Source organism: Perca flavescens, chromosome 2 (assembly GCF_004354835.1).
Source record: "Perca flavescens isolate YP-PL-M2 chromosome 2, PFLA_1.0, whole genome shotgun sequence".
NCBI lineage: Eukaryota > Metazoa > Chordata > Actinopteri > Perciformes > Percidae > Perca > Perca flavescens.
Window position 1 is genome coordinate 9933706 of NC_041332.1, and position 19489 is coordinate 9953194.

At 41.2% G+C, this 19489-nt stretch overlaps 1 pseudogene; it reads left to right on the plus strand.

Moving 5' to 3' along the window:
• Positions 1-2024: 2024 nt before the first annotated feature.
• Positions 2025-19489, plus strand: LOC114546931 (ras-related C3 botulinum toxin substrate 2-like; annotated as a pseudogene).

Consider the following 19489-nt stretch of genomic DNA (forward strand, 5'->3'; position numbering starts at 1 on the left):
TGCGCAGATGTGGGAGCCCAGATCATAACGCCCACTGGGGGCTGAAGTTACATTTAAGCTCTCAGAAAGTGCACTATGCAGGCAAATAGCCCTCATCCCTGCTGTAGTTCCAAACAGTGCATGCTTGAGCTGTATTAATCCAATCAGGCTGGCTCTCTTGCACCCTCTTTCATAGCTGAAGCCTTTTTCTGATCTGATGTGCTGTAACCAGATGTTTTTATAAAGAGAGCTTCAACAGTGGAAAAACTTTTTTGACTCTTTGCTCGACTCACACTGATGCTGATGCCTGAATCACGCATTAATAATAGCCGTGACTCTGAATGGACTGCAGCATTTTGATTCCATACTACACCACCTACAACTATACTCTTACAACTACCACTACTGCCTCCACTAGAACTGTTAAAAGTACAAACGTCCCATTCATATTACGCTCCTCTACTGCAGAGATCTTTAAGTCTCGTCTTAAAACACTTTTATTCTGTATAAATATACAGAATAGAATGTATGAATGTGTTGTTTGTATGATGTTCATTGTGTCTATGTTTTTGTCTTCCTTGTTTTTATAACATAATATAACTTTATTCAGCCTAGGTGGGTTTTAAATGTGCTCTATAAATAAATTGACTTGACTAATAAAATATACTACAAAACTATTCACTGGAAATGTACAGTAACATACGGTCTACTGATTAATTCCTGCCTTTTCCTTTATATTCCCCAAGATGCATTGGTGTTATGTAACAGTAAATATGTAATCTGTAACATTTGCAGATAGTGTAGAATATTATTATTATTTTCTCCCACTTAACCAGTCCCCTGTTAACCAGCTGGCCAGGGTTAGCTCAGTTGGTAAACAGGCGCCCACATGTGTAGAGGTTTACTCGCTGGCAAAGCAGCCAGGGTTCTCTCAGCCTGTGCCCTTTGCTGCATGTCATTCCCACCCTCTCTCTCCACTGCTGTGTTCAAGCAGGTGTCTTATTTTAAAGGTCCCATGACATGGTGCTCTTTGGATGCTTTATATAGGCCTTAGTGGTCCCCTGATACTCTATCTGGAAGTCTTTCCCCAAATTTAGCTTTGGTGCAGAATTACCGCCACTAGAGCCAGTCCCACAATGAGAGCTTTCCTTAGTATGTGCCATTTCCAACCCGGTCTCACGCCAGGTCGCGGTAATAGTGTCACGTTATTTTGATTCATAAATTGTACAGGTTACGACATTTTGACGTTTTTCGTGTATATGTAACGACTTTTTGAACGGGTACAGGTCACGCCGAACCTGCTCTGGGGGAAATTCAGCCTTGGTGCAGAATTACAGCCACTAGAGCCAGTCCCACAATGAGCTTTCCTTAGGATGTGCCATTTTTGTGTCTGTAGCTATTGAGGAGGAGAAAGGTGGGGGCAAGGTGGAGGGTGGCGGTGTGACTTGACCAGCTGCCACTTTGCTCGTTTGAAAGCCATGATGTCTCTCTCTCTCATGGGTTAACCAAGTTCTCTGGGCAAAGCAGAGAGAAAGGAGGTAACCTTGCTCCTTATGGCGTCATAAGGGAGAAGATTCCAGATAAGCCCATCTGAGCTTTCATTTCTCAAAGGCAGAGCAGGATACCCAGGGCTCGGTTTTACACCTATCGCCATTTCTAGCCAATTGGGGACCATAGGCAGGCTGGGGAACGCATATTAATGTTAAAAACTCATAAAGTGAAATTTTCATGCCATGGACCTTTAAAACTTTGTTAGTGAACTCATACTGTATAAATATACATATAGGAAAAAAGCTCAAAAAGATTTTTTTTTGGAAATAAAGAAACACCAAATAAGAAAGAAATAGTTATACACTGTACCGTTTGAGTGAAACAGTGAACAGGTAAAAGAGCACATCCCAAAACGTCCAGGTAAGATGTCTGAGGTTAAATACAGCTATAAAAAAATCTGAAAAACACTACCTTTACCACCCGTGAAACTGTGCACTTCAGAAAGTAATGGAAGTGAAACAATATCAACACTACATTAAGCATATTCATTAAGTATGGGTGGTGATGGCGCAGTGGATATGACACATGCCTTTTGGTTGTGGGAGATCTGGGTTCAATTCCACTGTGATACATCAACCAATGTCTCCATAAGCTTAACCCATATGCATGTGGCCTCTGACATATATATAGCTTCAGATAAAAGCATCAGCTAAATTATATGTAATGTAATGTCATGAATAATCTCACAGTAGAATATTTGGGCTGAGCTTGCAGACCACCTGGTTTCATTCATAACTTTCCAATCTGTGATCTTCTCTGTGTCAGTGCCTTGGTGAAGACAGGCCACAGTGCTGGTGTTATTGTTGAAAATGCCAACAGCAATGCTCTGGAACAAAATACAAACAGGACTAGTTGATACTTGTTTGATCATTTGGTGCATGCAGCCAGACATCACTGCGCTCCTGTAATGAACATGTTACTGGCTCAAATGTTTCCATCTCAATTATACAATGTGATATTAAAACTAATAAAATAAACTTGTAAACATGCAAGGCTACCGATACTGTACATGTGTGATTATTGCTCTGAGATCTGCCAGCTCATCTCTCATCCTCTTTCTCTGCTTTTCTATAGCGTTGTCCTAAATCCATTCTACACACTAAATCTAACCAGGTTGGAATTAAGCATGCAATGCACAAAAGCTGCTCAACTGCTAGAAAAAAAAAACAGTGTGGGCGATAAAGAAACAGCTCAAGGAATATCCCAAAATACAACAAATACAATTCAAATATTTTGAAAACCATTCTGCTCTCCTTCCTGTCTTCCATAACTTCCTTTTAGTACAAAATTGAAAGTATGAAAATTATTTTTTTATTCTAGGTACTGTATACTGTACTGTATGTAGTATGGACTCGGGACAAAGCTTATGTTGATTGTTTCTCGCTGTGATTCCCTCTTTTTAGCCCGAATGAAAGATTGATATAGTCTGGTCATAATGTCTCACTGCATGTGTTTTACTTGTATGATTTAGAGCGGTGGGAAAACATGTCTTCTAATCAGCTACACAACCAATGCCTTCCCCGGGGAGTACATTCCTACTGTGTGAGTATGAGGCACACCGACACACATGCTCTCTTTCTGATGGTAAATTACAAAGTAAATTACATGTACAAGTAAATTAACATGTTGCACATTTCTGTATGAACAATAATCAACTGTAATATGCAATGGTGTGCATGCAATGACACACATGGGACGAATATGGCACACGAATGCAGCAAAAAATATATATATATACACACACACACACACACACACACACACACATACACACTGCATACATCTGCCGAACACTGACAGGTTCGGGCTGGCAGCAACCTACAAGTTAGGAAGTCTTTCTAAAAGACAAAAAAGCTGACAGTTAAATAGAGAAGAAAAAGGTTTACTAACCACTCTCTATTTCAACAATTAATGTTGCAGTGCTTGTGAGCAAGCCACTGATTTTATGTTTACTCCTCTAGCCAACATATTACCTAATAATAGAAATAATCAACTTCATCAATAAACTTTCAAAACAAAGTTACAAGATGTTTTACACAGGATCTATTCAAGGTCCCATGGCATGAACATTTCACTTAATGAGTTTTTTAAAAACTAATAAAATAAACTTCTAAACATGCAAGGCTACTGATACCGATACTGTACATGTGTGATTATTGCTCTGAGATCAGTCTGCCAGCTCATCTCTCATCCTCTTTCTCTGCTTTTATATAGCGTTGTCCTAAATCCATTCTACACACTAAATCTAACCAGGTTGGAATTAAGCATGCAATGCACAAAAGCTGCTCAACTGCTAGAAAAAAATACAGTGTTGGTAATAAAGAAACAGTTATACCCATAATTTGGGATAACAGAATATCCCAAAATACAACAAATACAATTGAAATATTTTGAAAACCATTCTGCTCTCCCTTCCTTTCTTCCATAATATCCTTTTAGTACAAAATTGAAAAGTATGCTGAGTATAAAAATAATTTTTTATTCTACGTACTGTATACTGTACTGTAAGTATGTAGTATGGACTCGGGACAAAGCTTATGTTGATTGTTTCTCGATGTGATTCCCTTTTTAGCCCGAATGAAAGATTGATATTGTCTGTTGTCATAATGTCTCACTGCATGTGTTTTTTACTTGTATGATTTAGAGCGGTGGGAAAAAATATGTCTTCTAATCAGCTACACAACCAATGCCTTCCCCGGGGAGTACATTCCTACTGTGTGAGTATGAGGCACACCTACACACATGCTCTCCTTCTGATGGTAAATTACAAAGTAAATTACATGTACGAGTAAGCTAACAGCTTGCACATTTCTGTATGAACAATAATCAACTGTAATATGCAATGGTGTGCATGCAATGACACACATGGGACAAATATGGCACACGAATGCAGTAAAAAATATATATACACACACACACACACACACATACACACACACTGCATACATCTGCCGAACACTGACAGGTTCGGGCTGGCAGCAACCTAGAAGTTAGGAAGCAGGCTTCTTTTCTAAAAGACAAAAAAGCTGACATCTCTCCAGCCCATGGGCCCACCACCTGTGGGAGGAACCGTTGGGGTCGGGTGCGATGCCACATGGGTGGCAGTGAAGGTCAGGGGCCTCGACGGACCAGACCCGGGCGGCAGACGCTGGCTCTGGGGACGTGGAACGTCACCTCTCTGTGGGGGAAGGAGCCGGAACTGGTGCGGGAGGTGGAGCGCTACCGGTTAGATCTGGTGGGGCTTACCTCTACGCACAGTCTCGGTTCTGGAACCATACTCCTGGATAGGGGTTGGACTCTTTTCTTCTCGGAGTTGCCCAGGGTGTGAGGCGCCGGGCGGGTGTGGGGATACTCACAAGCCCCGGCTGAGCACCGCTGTGTTGGAGTTTACCCGGTGGGCGAGAGAGTCGCCTCCCTCGCCTGCGGGTTGTGGGGGGAAAACTCTGACTGTTGTTTGTGCATATGCACCAAACAGGAGTTCGGAGTATTCGGCCTTCTTGGAGACCTTGACTGGAGTCCTGCATGGGGCTCCAGTGGGGGGACTCCATTGTTCTGCTGGGGACTTCAACGCACACATGGGCAATGATGGAGACACCTGGAGAGGCGTGATTGGGAGGAACGGCCTCCTGATCTAAACCAGAGTGGTTGTTTGTTGTTGGACTTCTGTGCTAGTCATGGATTGTCTATAAATCGAACACCATGTTCGAACATAGGGATGCTCATAAGTGTACCTGGTACCAGAGCACCCTAGGCCGAAGGTCAATGATCGATTTCATAATCGTTTCATCTGATCTGAGGCCGTATGTTTTGGACACTCGGGTGAAGAGAGGGGCAGAGCTGTCAACCGATCACCATCTGGTGGTGAGTTGGGTCAGGGGTGGGGAAGACTCTGGACAGACCTGGTAAGCCCAAATGTGTAGTGTGGGTAAATTGGGAACGTCTGGAGGAGGCCCCTGTCCGACAGACTTTCAACTCACACCTCCAGCGGAGCTTTTCGTGCATCCCTGTGGAGGCTGGGGGCATTGAACCCGAGTGGACAATGTTCAAAGTTTCCATTGCTGAAGCTGCGGCGAGGAGCTGTGGTCTTAGGGTCTTAGGGTGCCTCAAGGGGCGGTAACCCCACGAACACCGTGGTGGACACCGGTGGTCAGGGAAGCCGTCCAACTGAAGAAGGAGTCTTTCCGGATATGTTATCCCGGAGGACTCGGAGGCAGTTGCAGGTTACGAAGGGCCCGAAGGGCTGCAGCCTCTGCCGTGAAAGTGGCAAAGCAGCGGGTGTGGGAGAAGTTTGGAGAAGACATGGAGAAGGACTTTCGGTCGGCACCAAAGTGCTTCTGGAAAACTGTTCGCCACCTCAGGAGGGGGGCGGGAACCATCCAAGCTGTGTACAGTAAGGATGGGACACTGTTCACCTCAACTGAGGAGGTAATAGGGCGGTGGAAGGAGCACTTTCAGGAACTCCTGAATCCACTAATCGCCCTCTATGTTAGAGGCAGAGCTGGAGGATAACGGGGATTGTCGTCGATTTCCCAGGCGGAAGTCACTGATGTAGTCAAACAACTACACAGTGGCAAAGCCCCGGATTGATGAGATCCGTCCAGAAATGCTCAAGGCTCTGGGTGTGGAGGGGCTGTCCTGGTTGACACGCCTCTTCAACATTGCGTGGAAGTCTGGGACGGTGCCAAAGGAGTGGCAGACTGGGGTGGTGGTTCCCCTTTTTAAAAGGGGGACCAGAGGGTGTGTGCCAATTATAGGGGTATCACACTTCTCAGCCTCCCTGGTAAAGTCTACTCCAAGGTGCTGGAAAGGAGGGTTCGCCGATAGTCGAACCTCGGGTTGAGGAGGAACAATGCGGATTCCGTCCTGGTCGTGGAACAACGGACCAGCTCTTCACTCTCGCAAGGATCCTGGAGGGAGCCTGGGAGTATGCTAACCGGGTCTACATGTGTTTTGGGATTTGGAGAAGCGATGACCGGGTCCCCAGGAGATACTGTGGGAGGTGCTGCGGAGTATGGGGTGAGGGGGTCTCTACCAGGGCCACCCAATCTCTGTATGACCAAAGTGAGAGCTGTGTCCGGTTCTCGGTAGTAAGTCGGACTCGTTTCAGGTGAGGGTTGGCCTCCGCCAGGGCTGGCGCTTTTGTCACCAATCCTGTTTGTAATATTTATGGACAGGATATCGAGGCGTGTCGGGGTGGGGAGGGGTTGCAGTTTGGTGGGCTGGGGATCTCATCGCTGCTCTTTGCAGATGATGTGGTCCTGATGGCATCATCGGCCTGCGACCTTCAGCACTCACTGGATCGGTTCGCAACCCGAGTGTGAAGCGGTTGGGATGAGGATCAGCACCTCTAAATCGGAGGCCATGGTTCTCAGCAGGAAACCGATGGAATGCCTTCTCCAGGTAGGGAATGAGTCCTTACCCCAAGTGAAGGAGTTCAAGTACCTTGGGGTTTTGTTCGCGAGTGAGGGGACAATGGAGGCGGGAGATTGGTCGGAGAATCGGCGCAGCGGGTGCGGTATGTGCATTCAATCTATCGCACCGTTGTGGAAAAAGAGCTGAGCCAGAAGGCAAAGCTCTCGATCTACCGGGTCCGGTTTTCGTTCCTACCCTCACCTATGGTCATGAAGGCTGGGTCATGACCGAAAGAACGAGATCCAGGGTACAAGCGGCCGAAATGGGTTTCCTCAGGAGGGTGGCTGACGTCTCCCTTAGAGATAGGGTGAGAAGCTCAGTCATCCGTGAGGAGCTCGGAGTAGAGCCGCTGCTCCTTTGCGTCGAAAGGAGCCAGTTGAGGTGGTTCGGGCATCTGGTAAGGATGCCCCTGGGCCTCCCCTAGGGAGGTGTTCCAGGCACGTCCAGCTGGGAGGAGGCCTCGGGGAAGACCCAGGACTAGGTGGAGGGATTATATCTCCAACCTGGCCTGGGAACGCCTCGGGATCCCCCAGTCGGAGCTGGTTAATGTTGCTCGGGAAAGGGAAGTTTGGGGTCCCCTGCTGGAGCTGCTCCCCCCGCGACCCGACACCGGATAAGCGGACGAAGATGGATGGAAAAAAGCTGACAGTTAAATAGAGAAGAAAAAGGTTTACTAACCACTCTCTATTTCAGCAATTAATGTTGCAGTGCTTGTGAGCAAGCTACTGATTTTATGTTTACTCCTCTAGTCAACATATTACCTAATAATAGAAATAATCAACTTCATCAATAAACTTTCAAAACAAAGTTACAAGATGTTTTACACAGGATCTATTAAAGGTCCCATGACATGAACATTTCACTTTATGAGGTTTTTTAACATCAATATGCGTTCCCCCAGCCTGTCTATGGTCCCCCATTGGCTAGAAATGGCGATAGGTGTAAACCGAGCCCTGGGTATCCTGCTCTGCCTTTGAGAAAATGAAAGCTCAGATGGGCCGATCTGGAATCTTTTCCTTATGAGGTCATAAGGAGCAAGGTTACCTCCGCTTTCTCTGCTTTGCCCGCCCAGAGAATTTGGCCCACCCATGAGAGAGAGACATCATGGCTTTCAAACGAGCAAAGTGGCAGATGGTCAAGACCACACCCCCACCCTCAACCTTGCCCCCCCCTCTCTCCTCCTCAATAGCTACAGACACAGAAATGGCACATCCTAAGGAAAGCTCATTGTAATTCTAGTGGCTGTAATTCTGCACCAAGGCTGAATATCGGGAAAGAGACTTAAGACGTAGTATCAGGGGGCCACTAAGGTCTATATAAAAGCATACAAAGAGCACTATGTCATGGGACCTTTAAAACATTTCCAGACTAACTAAAAGACAAGTAAAAGCCTACAATAAATGTAAAAAGAAATGATACAATGAGTTGAAAGAGAATTACATTAACAAACTATTAAGATATTTTAGAAATAGGAAAAAAGCGATTTAAATGTCCTTTTTAGTCTTTAGACAGGATTTAGGTCCGTGAAGTGTTTTCAAAGTAAAACAACTCAACTCTAAAACCGACTTGTAACCTTTAAAGAGAGGCAAGAACATGGGCGATATATCTCTTTGAATTTGTTAAAAGCCTCTAGCAGCTGTGTTTTACTAACTGATGGCATGAGATGACTGTGAATATGAACACACGCATGAGGCAGAAACAGGATGTTGCTAAAAACAGAGTTAGTTGCGTGTGTCCATCGAAGTTGCACAACGATCAACTAGACAATCCAAGTCAAGTTAGGTTCAGTTTGCAAAATCAGATTACCTCCGTTATCAAACTGATGTTGGTTTATTCGTTTAAAGAATGGCTTTTATCTGTTTTTGCAAATGAACTCAAATGAGTGTATGTTCTCAAGCAGTGTACTTTGGTAGAAATTTTAGGTTCTTTTGCTTGAGTCATTCAGTGTGCCGATGTGCTGCAATAGCAGCAATCGGCACAATGACTATTGTTTCTCATACTTATTATTATTATTAATATTATTAATATTATTCCGCCTGTTTTTTGTCCCGCTAAGGCTCTCGAAGCGTTGCCAGCACGCGCACACAAATGACATCATCACGTCGGTAACGCTCGGGAATGGTGTGCTATGACTTTTCTAAGAGATTTGCCGCACGGTTTTCACGAAATCGGCAAAAAACGGCGCAAAATTGTCCCATAGACTTGAATGGGAAATCGTCGAGAAATCGCTTAACATCGCTCAAAACAAGCCCCGTTTGGGACCATGCTGTATTGCCATACTTTAATGTAGAAAAAAAATTAAAAGTTTAAACCGAAGACAACACTTTGGCCTTTATTGGGCTGAATGGGCATTTGGATATCAAGCACGGTCTCTACGAAATCACGGTTTACGTATCGTCGTCTTTTCAGACCGGTTCAGATTTTCCAATGTGTGTGTATGGGGCCGGAATGTTGAGAGTTAGAGTGGGAGTCAGAGTGGGGAGCTGAAGTACGATTCTCGGAAATTTTTCCAAACAAATTGCTCTACCTCCTACAGTTTTCACTCTTCATACATCAAACTTGGTCAAAATGTAGGAAATCTTGTGGCGGTCGCAGACATATGACTATGGAATCCACCGGATGTAAACATTTTGCTATAGACACACCAACTGCCGATAGAAACACTGGAGCTGCAGTGCGATTCACTGAAAGTTTTTTCCGAACAAAATGTTCTCTCCCGTACAGTTTTCACTCAACATGCATCATAGTTGGTTAAAATGTAGGAAATCTTGTCCCGGTCGCAGACATGTGACTATGGAATCCATCGGACCTTTACTTTTTGTTATTTTCAAACCAACTGCCGATAGAAACTCTAAAAAACTGAAGCTGCAGTCCTTTTTCAGACTGGTTGAGATTTTCCATTGTGTTTGTATGGGGAGAGAATGCTGACAGCTAGAGGGTGAAGCTGCATTATGATTATCTGAAAGTTTTCCAAACAAATTGATGTCTCCCCTACAGTTTTCACTCTTTATACATCATAGTTGGTCAAAATGTAGGAAATTTTGTGACGGTCGCAGACATGTAACTATGGAATCCACTGGATGTAAACTTTTTGCTGTAGACACACCAACTGCCGATAGAAACTGAAAAAAATCTGAAGGATGCAGATGGTTCCCTTTTTGTTACCTGCTCTGTGTCCCATATGTTTCATACCACAAACATAAAAACCACATCAATGCATTCACCAGACTTTTATCTTTCTGGTGATCATAATATTTTGCCGTTTGGACCCACGGTTTTTGACTTACGGAACAAACTTAAGAGGATTAATTATCATTACATGTATATGTTTGACCCATGGAAGACACTGTCTCCCCCTCCCTACCCCTGCACTGTGGAAATCACCATAGCAACAAGTTCACACCCTCACACACCTCCTCTTTACTGTAGGCCATGTTGTCCTCTCTTTACAGGAAAGCAGAGTAAAGGTAGCTCAGATAAGCTGTTACTAACGATATTAACTATATACCTTTGGTGTCGATGGCCTTTACTCAAGCAGTGTTGAATCACTTTAGCAACACATACTGCCACAGGAGAAGAAGAAAAGGAGAGGACAAGAAAACTTAAAACCACATCAATGTGTTGGCCAGACTTTTATCTCTATTGTGATGATGAGAGGAGGAGGAGAGGAAGGAAGGAGAAGTGTTATTTCTCAGCTAACATGATGTAATGATGGACTAACTGACCAACTGACTGACTCCTAACTGACTTCAGACCTAATCACCAAAAGCTGTTTTTCACCAGACTCCATGTAAATAAACAGTCATTTAAGCATCATAAAACACACTACATTAAAAGTCGACAGAAACCAAATAAAGCTATTAAAAGCCGATTTTGGTCTTCTCTACACTTTTCCAACCATCACAACTCTAGTGGTGGTTGAAATAAACACATAGGTTACCGATTTACATGTGAAAATATGTTGGCTCTATTCACGCTAAAAGTACTATTTTTTTTGAATGGAGTCTGGTGTGTTTAACGCTAGCTACTTAATAGCTGTTTCTGGTAAACATAAAGGTCTTAAATAGGTTTTAAAAAAGGCCTATCTCTGAAGGGTTAAGACACTTAACAATTCACTGTTAAAACAGGCTCACGTCGCTAACCCACCAGACTCCATGTAAATAAACAGTCATTTAAGCATCGTAAAACACAATACATTAAAAGTCGACAGAAACAAAATAAAGCTATGAAAAGCCGTTGTTGGTCTTCTCTGCACTTTTCCAACCATCACAACTCTAGTGTTGGTTGAAATAAACACATAGGTTACCGATTTACATGTGAAAATATGTTGGCTCTATTCACGCTAAAAGTACTATTTTTAAATGGAGTCTGGTGTGTTTAACTACTTAATAGCTGTTTCTGGTAAACATGTTGTGTGTGTGACATATGTATCTACTTAGCTAGTGTTATTCGGATGTGCACCAAGCAGGAGGCACACTGTCAAAATTTCTTCCGGAATTTTCTAGTTTCTTTTCATGCCACTTTCTACTTCTACTCCGCTACATTTCAGAGAGAAATATTGTTCTTTTTACTCCACTATGTTAATCTGACAGCTACTTTACAAATTAAGATTGTTACACACAAAACACATGTAGTCTCTAAAATACAATGTTATATTATAAATTAAACTACCCAACATACCCAGTATCCAATGTAACGGCCTACAAGTTCAGCTGAAGTGATGAGATGATTAATCACTTAGTTGATTGACAGAACCTGCATTTTTTTTCTGCATTGAGTAATTTTACTTTTAATACTTTAGTACATTTTCCTGATGATACTTACATACATTTACATAAGTAACATTGTCAATTCGGGACTTTTACTCATAATTGAGTATTTTTACAGTGTGGTATTAGTACTTTTACTTAAATAAATGATCTGAATACTTCTTCCACCACTGTTACATACAAAAGGTCCAAAGGGAAGTTTAGGAAAGTCATTTCCAAAGCTGATAGAAGAGACTGTAGTGTTTCAGTGTGACCACACAGGGGCAGCACAGCTTAGCATTACAATCTAGAACTTTGCAGCGGTTACTTCCTTAAACACCCAGGTGTTTAAATAACAAAAATATTAGGCATTTTTATGCCAAACCCACCCAGCCATTTAAATTCAAGTGTGTGTAATCCTTTCAGTATAAGGATTGTAATTCATCTGTCCAAATAAACTTGTCCTTAAATCTTCTCCTCTCAGATCTAAGCTGTTTAGTTATATGACCCTACCTTGGCGTGATGGCATTTCTATGGCATTTCTAGATCAAACTAATTAATTGTTCAAATCATCACTTAAATGAAAGACTCACTGATTGATTGATTGATTTATTGATTGGTTTATTGATCGCTGTGCTCCCCACAGGTTTGACAACTACTCAGCTAATGTGATGGTGGACAGCAAGCCAGTCAACCTGGGCCTCTGGGATACAGCTGGACAGGAAGACTACGACAGGCTCCGCCCACTGTCCTACCCACAGACGGTACCCACACACACACACACACACACACACACACACACACACACACACACACCCTATGGAGGACTATGGTTAACTGCTACTCAGATCTCTGCAGGGTAAATCCAGACAGCTAGCTAAATCCAATCTGAGTTTTCTGTTGCACGACTAAAACAACTTTTGAACGTAAACGTTTTACATGGTAAAAACGTTACATTTACATTCAAAAAGAGAAGAACCACATGACTTGGTGTCCCTCTTGGACGCAGGCTGCTCTGGGTGGGTTGATGTTTACTGAGAAAAACTCATTCTGAAGATTTACCCTTTTGCAGCGGTTGGTCTTCTCTATTTTTATTTTTCATTCTTTACATTTAGATGCAGCAAAATGTCAGTAACTGCAGTCTAATATACAGTAAAATAATGATATTTTCTGGTATCATAAGATAACCAAACTAGAAGTTGCTGAAAGCTCTGGAAAAACAGACTATGTGGATGATGTTAAGATTTTGGTCATATGACAGTAACCTGAACTTGTAAGGTTTATAATACCCTTAGCAATAAAATAAGTCTGTTATAATCATATACAGATATAGAGTAATGTAAATATTTTATGGTACATTTACACAAAAGCATGCAAAGGACGTAAAATCCCAGTGTAGCCAAATCTATCATTGAATATCTCTCTCATCTCATTGTCTCTTCTTTAGGATGTTTTCCTCATCTGTTTCTCCCTGGTGAGCCCAGCGTCCTACGAGAACGTCAGAGCTAAGGTGAGTCTTATAGCTGTGGTACATTATTATTTGGACCTTTTAAATGTCAACTATATATATATAACACACATATATATATATATATATATATATATATATATATATATATATATATATATATATATATATATATATATATATATATATGTACAGGCCAAAGGTTTGGACACACCTTCTCATTCAATGCGTTTCCTTTTTATTTTCATGACTATTTGCATTGTAGATTCTCACTGAAGGCATCAAAACTATTAATGAACACATATGGAATTATGTACAAAAAAGTGTGAAATAACTGAAAACATGTCTTATATTTTAGATTCTTCAAAGTAGCCACCCTTTGCTTTTTTATTAATAAGGGAAATAATTCCACTAATTAACCCTGACAAAGCACACCTGTGAAGTGAAAACCATTTCAGGTGACTACCTCATGAAGCTCATTGCTCATCACTAATTTGACAACACATTAGCAGCATTTAGAAAAAGAGCTTCAAGATGCTCACAACCAGGGGACACTAAAAAGTAACGCACACAGCTGGGACAGGTCTGTTGCCATGGCCTGTGGCTTATAAAGTTATTGAAGTCGTGGTTTTGGAAAATGATCTAAAATGCAACTTTCTTTTGCCTTATTTTAACATTGTGATGACACGATCGTTGCAGATATCTGATGTTAACCTACCGGCATGAGCCTGTTGCTTATTATAATTAGTAAGCAAATGATTATATAATTGTATTATACAAATTATTTAAACAAAAGCATGATTATTCTATTATAATAATTACATAAACATATACAAGTAGCACATCCTCACATTGTAGAAACTAGAACCAAAGAATGTCTGGAGTTTTTGCTTGATTAATGGCATACATGGAATCAATCAATGAAACAACTAATCGTTTCATCTCTAGATTTTAGATTTCCATCCATCTGTTCACCCATATTCTATTTCTGCTTATTTTTATTCAGGGTCTTGTGGGTGAATCGTTCAGCCTTTTAATCTCAACATAATGAACACCAGAATGTGTAGCATTGGGAAATGTAAAGCTTTAGTGCACCTCGCTCTCAACTCAAGAGCTCTCTCCGTTTTAGTAGTTTCATGTACTCTCCATTTCCTGTTCGACGATGAACGCTTGAGTACCGCAACAAAAGCCGAGACTCTGCTCATCGACCCTATGAATATCATATAAGAACATCAACACAACATAACAAAGGAAATAATGATTAGATTTCCTCCGCCTGTGCTCTGCTCTTCATTTTCAATCCCATTAGAGTCATCATAGTAACAAGGGACATGAGTGGTACCATAAACATGGTTCCTGCTAGGTCAGTTGGTATGGAGGAAATTTAAAAGGAGGACTGGGTTTTGGTAAGAAAAAACTGAATTTTATGAGACTTCAGTAGCAGAAAGAGGGCTTAAGTTATGCTTTTTCACCCAGAAAACAGGCTGTATTTGGCCGAAAGTACAAACTGCTTTACCTGTATGTAAGATAAGGGCACTTAAATGTATTTTGCTCTTGTATGAGCATAACTCTTTAGACTACCAGTGTTTCAACTAAGCATACAAATATTATTTGGTCACTTTTAAGATATACTGTGGCTTATTCATCCCAGGGCAATCCTTTTATGATTCTGGATGCTTTCAACACCTTGCTTCAGCCAATCACATTCCTTCCTTCATCAGTTTCCGAGAGCTCTTTTATTCGGTGTGTAGAGGTTGACAACTATTGACAGGAAGGCACCATTTAAGACAAGTTTAGTCTGGTCTTAACGTTAATCGAGATAGGTCCAAAACAAGTTTCAAGTCATTCAAGACAAGTCAATGTCAATTCTTAGGATAGTTGGGACTGTTAACTCTGAAGCTTTTAAGTAAGTGTAAATCTCAAGTTAATCAAAATAATTCCAAGTCATGTCACCATTTCATGTCAAGTCCTTTTGGGAAATTCCAAGTCAAATCACAAGTCACTGCTGATGTAGTAGTCTGGGATTTTAAAATGTCAAAACTTGAACCTTGAATCGTTTTGCTTTCAAATCTCAAGTCAAATACAATTGTTTGGGAGTCAGTCAAGTCTTACTACAAGTCCATGTCAAGTCTCACGCCTTGATTTTTTTTTGAAGTCCCAAGTTTAAAGTCTAAAGCTCTGGCTTTATTTGTAGTGGACCTGCTGAATAGAACATGCCAAGTTAAGGAAATACTCACTTGATAGGTGAAGTTTCGAAACTTCCACCAGAGAAGTTTGGAGCGTTCAGGCTGTGACCAAGATAGAATTTAATACATTTAAACATAATTCAGTGAGACGTCATAATACAATAAAGCTCAGCAACACACGCTAGGACATTTAAAGTCAAAAGAATTGACTCGAAAAAGCAGTAGTATGATTGATCGGGTAATACTCCTAATCCTCACATCAACAGGCTGGCTTGTGAGCGGACTACCCCATTAGACAGGTCAAATTTGCCACTCAAAAAATGACAACTATTATTGTAGGCGCAAACATAATCTACATAATACTTCTTTCAGCAGATAGCATCACTTATTTCCTCACTGGGGAAATCGGATGGAGAGAGGACAAAAGAGGTAAACAGAGAGCAAGAGGAAAAGGTTTATAGAGAGAAAGGGAGATATCCGGTAAGGTGAGAATGAGGAAGTAGATGAGATGAATAGTAGGTGCCTGAGTGAGTGGTAGAGCAAACGCAATAATTTTCAGAGAAATTGTGAAAGAGGAGGCAGCCAGGACAGGCCTGAAAATGAAAACGTCAATCACGCTCTGAAATTATTATGAAGTTGGGGCTGAAAAGTGGATTTCATAACTACAGTACAGCATGTCAATTGCATCTTAACACTTATTTCATGACAATTTAAGAAAGCAGTTTGACTCCATCATCCATTAACCCCCTGGCTCTCAACACCCTCCTCGTCTCCTCTTCACCCCGAGTCATTTTCTTCATCTCCGACATATACCTTCACTCTTTGTTTCCCCCTTTCTCTCTTCTCATTGTGTTGGCCTTTATTTCTGTCCAGTGGTACCCTGAGGTTCGCCACCACTGCCCCTCCACACCCATCATCCTGGTGGGCACCAAGCTGGATCTGAGGGACGAGAAGGATACCATTGAGAAGCTGAAGGAAAAGAAGCTGGCGCCAATCACCTACCCTCAGGGCCTGGCTCTGGCTAAAGAGATAGGTGGGTAATGCTCTAAGGTCTACGGGCTTTTCTAAGGTCTTACATGACAGAAATGTGTAAGCCTCCTTGGCTAATGAAACAAAGCAGTCTCCATCGCTCGGTAAGTGCTATTACCCAGGCTTCTGTGTTATAGATAAATGAAAATATAAAATATAATATAATCGTAAACCTATGATGTTCTTTCTGTGATTACTGCATTTACTGTGGTGGTATATTGAGTTTACTGAAAATGAAAACATGAATGATTGGATAAATGATAGTGAACTAGCATCCTTTCTGACTGACGAAAATAGCCTTTGGGATGTTATTCAGTCATAAAACACTAGTAATACAGTTGCCATGACATCAGCTTCAAGAGAAAAAATACCATGACAACCATCATACATGTGTACCAAAGGGTTAAATAACCACCTGTTATAGTAAATGAGTCACTAGTGGGACAAACCCAATGTGAATGCAGTTTCTCAGCACTGCGTTTTAGCATCTTTCAGCCCATTTTTTCAACATGTTTGAAACCGCGATAGTTATGTTAAGGAATGGGGAGGGAAAACGCTTCCGTGGGTCAGATTTCCTGCCACCCCAGGAGTACTACTTAAGGGGACCAGTTTTTTAACCCAAACCACAATCTTTTTTCTCATCCTAACTAGTCATTTTGGTGCCTTTTGTCGGCTAAACTCAACTGCAATGGGCGCTGAAATTACCGTAAAATCACAGTGCCCTGTACCTGGCCCAAAGTAACCTTTTATTGGCTAAATTTAAATGTAAAGGCCGCAGTCAGTTGCCGTAACTTTGTAAGATATCATACGAATTGTTGTGCATATGTTTTTGTACAATATCATACTAACCAGTTCATGGGAATGCGTTGAAAAACTATTTAAGTGGTCCTGTGGTTTGGGGGAATTGTTGTTTAAAAAATAATTACCAATCAAACGATGTACAACATGTCCCTATTAATAAAAGTTTTGAACTTTTGTGTTTAAATACTTATTATGTAACATGTCAGAACTCACATACCTGGTGGGTGTTAACAGGTTAACATACAGTGGATACATACATTACAGCTTTAATGAGCAGGCTTACAATCACAGCTTGTTTTCTTTAGCCTACTCCTCTCTTATTCTTTCGTTCATTTATTGTTTTATTGATGTGATCTGTGTGTCCTTTGTCGTATGTGCAGATTCAGTGAAGTACCTGGAGTGCTCGGCTTTGACCCAGCGCGGTCTGAAGACGGTGTTTGATGAGGCCATAAGTCTGAACACATCCTACTCAACTTCTGAGGAATCTTCATCACGTACTGTGCAGCAAGAGTTGGTTAATGATCACTAATGGATGATTCAAAGGCCTCTACTTTACCAAACATACAGTTTCACAGAGACTGTCCTCCACCAAAAAACGTTTGTACAATCAGCAATTACAACTCATATTTGCGTTTATGTAGTTTGACGGCGCCCTCTAGTGGACATACAAATTATGATGGAAGCAAAGCAGGAAGTATAAGAGCACCAGATGTTGTGTAAGGAGGCAGGTTGGGGTGGTGGATGGGTCAAACAAACACTTTCACCTAGGAGACAGTGGCTTTGTTCGGTTTGAAAATTAAAGTAAACGTCAAGTTTTTTTTAACTTTACGAACAAGTGGAACTATGCCATGTTCTGCGTGACATTCGTAAGCGGAAGTGAAGTAACAACAAACGTCTTAATCTTAGCCCAAATAACGATCTTTTTCTAAACTTAACTAGAAAGTGTGGTTGCCTAAACCTAACCAAACCACGCCGTTTCACAACGTTAACATAAGTGTTTAAATCTGGCACCGTTACATTTTTAGATATTAAGACGGAAAAGGCTCCTGTGGGTTATATTTCCTGCCACCGCTATGGTCGCTAATTTATAAAAGGCTTAAAGAAAAGACGTAAACAAACTATATCATCGTATGGTTTGAGAATAGAAACGAGCCAAAGAGAATCAGGACATAAAGAGACACACTAGACAAATAATTAGAAACAGATGATTATACACAAAGTTTAAAGTCCGATCCTTCTAAAGTCATTTCACTACTAACCTTCAGGGCAGATTTCCAATTTGCCAGGAGGAGGACAGACACATAACGCAGTCAGCTAGAAAATACAGCAATCATTTGACAGACGACGATCCAAGCCTGTTCTCCAGCGGGAGATACATTACTAACTGAAAAAGGTTCCTTCATTTTGAGCTCCTGCCTTTTGTAGTTTACCGTAATCATTGAAGAACTGATAGTATCCTGCGGGGATTTCAATATGCCAAGGTACAGAAACAATTTGACAACATGTGACAGAGAAATTACTTTCACAAAATTGCATGTGGAGTAATGAGCCACTTAGTTGGGAGAAATAATAATTTTTGGTCTTTATAATGAAGCAGGAATACATTTTTCTATGATGTCCTACACACACTGCCATTTCAACCTGTGTGTGTGTGTTTATGAAGTTGTGTACTAATTCATGTGGTCTTCATTATTTTAGATTCATGCAGGACCAGAGAGAACAGAGAAAGAGATTCAGACTGATGAGCCCTCGTTAAAGAAGACCTTTTGAAAGTTCTGTTATGTTTCTAATAGAAAACTACAACTAGATTTCCACTGGTTAAAACAAATAATGATTTTGCAGTTATAATAAAATGGCACCAAACATTTCTGTGCTGCATACTCTGAGACTGATTTTTAAAATGCATTATAGATGCTCTACCAGGCACAATTTTGTACTGCCCCAGTTTGCAATATAGATTTGATCTGTTGGCTTTAATGAAAGACTATGAGCAGAATGCCACTATATTATGTTTCCATGTACCAACATTCCTTCAGACCAGACTGCGTCTCACTGCCCTTTTGGGGTCAACAATAGGCTACATACAGGTGCTTTTGTACAGCTTCAAATGATATTTGTTAGTGCAAAGCTAGTGTTGCTATAATATTGGTTCATAATGTCTTACCACTGTTGTTTTGAGAGTCACGAACAATAATAAAAACACAAGGATCAGGGATGTAGTTTTGAACAAGGTTGTATTTTAATAAAAGTTATGAACAAATGTATTATTTGTTGTGATGTCAAAATAAAAGACATTTTATCAAGTAAAACATAGA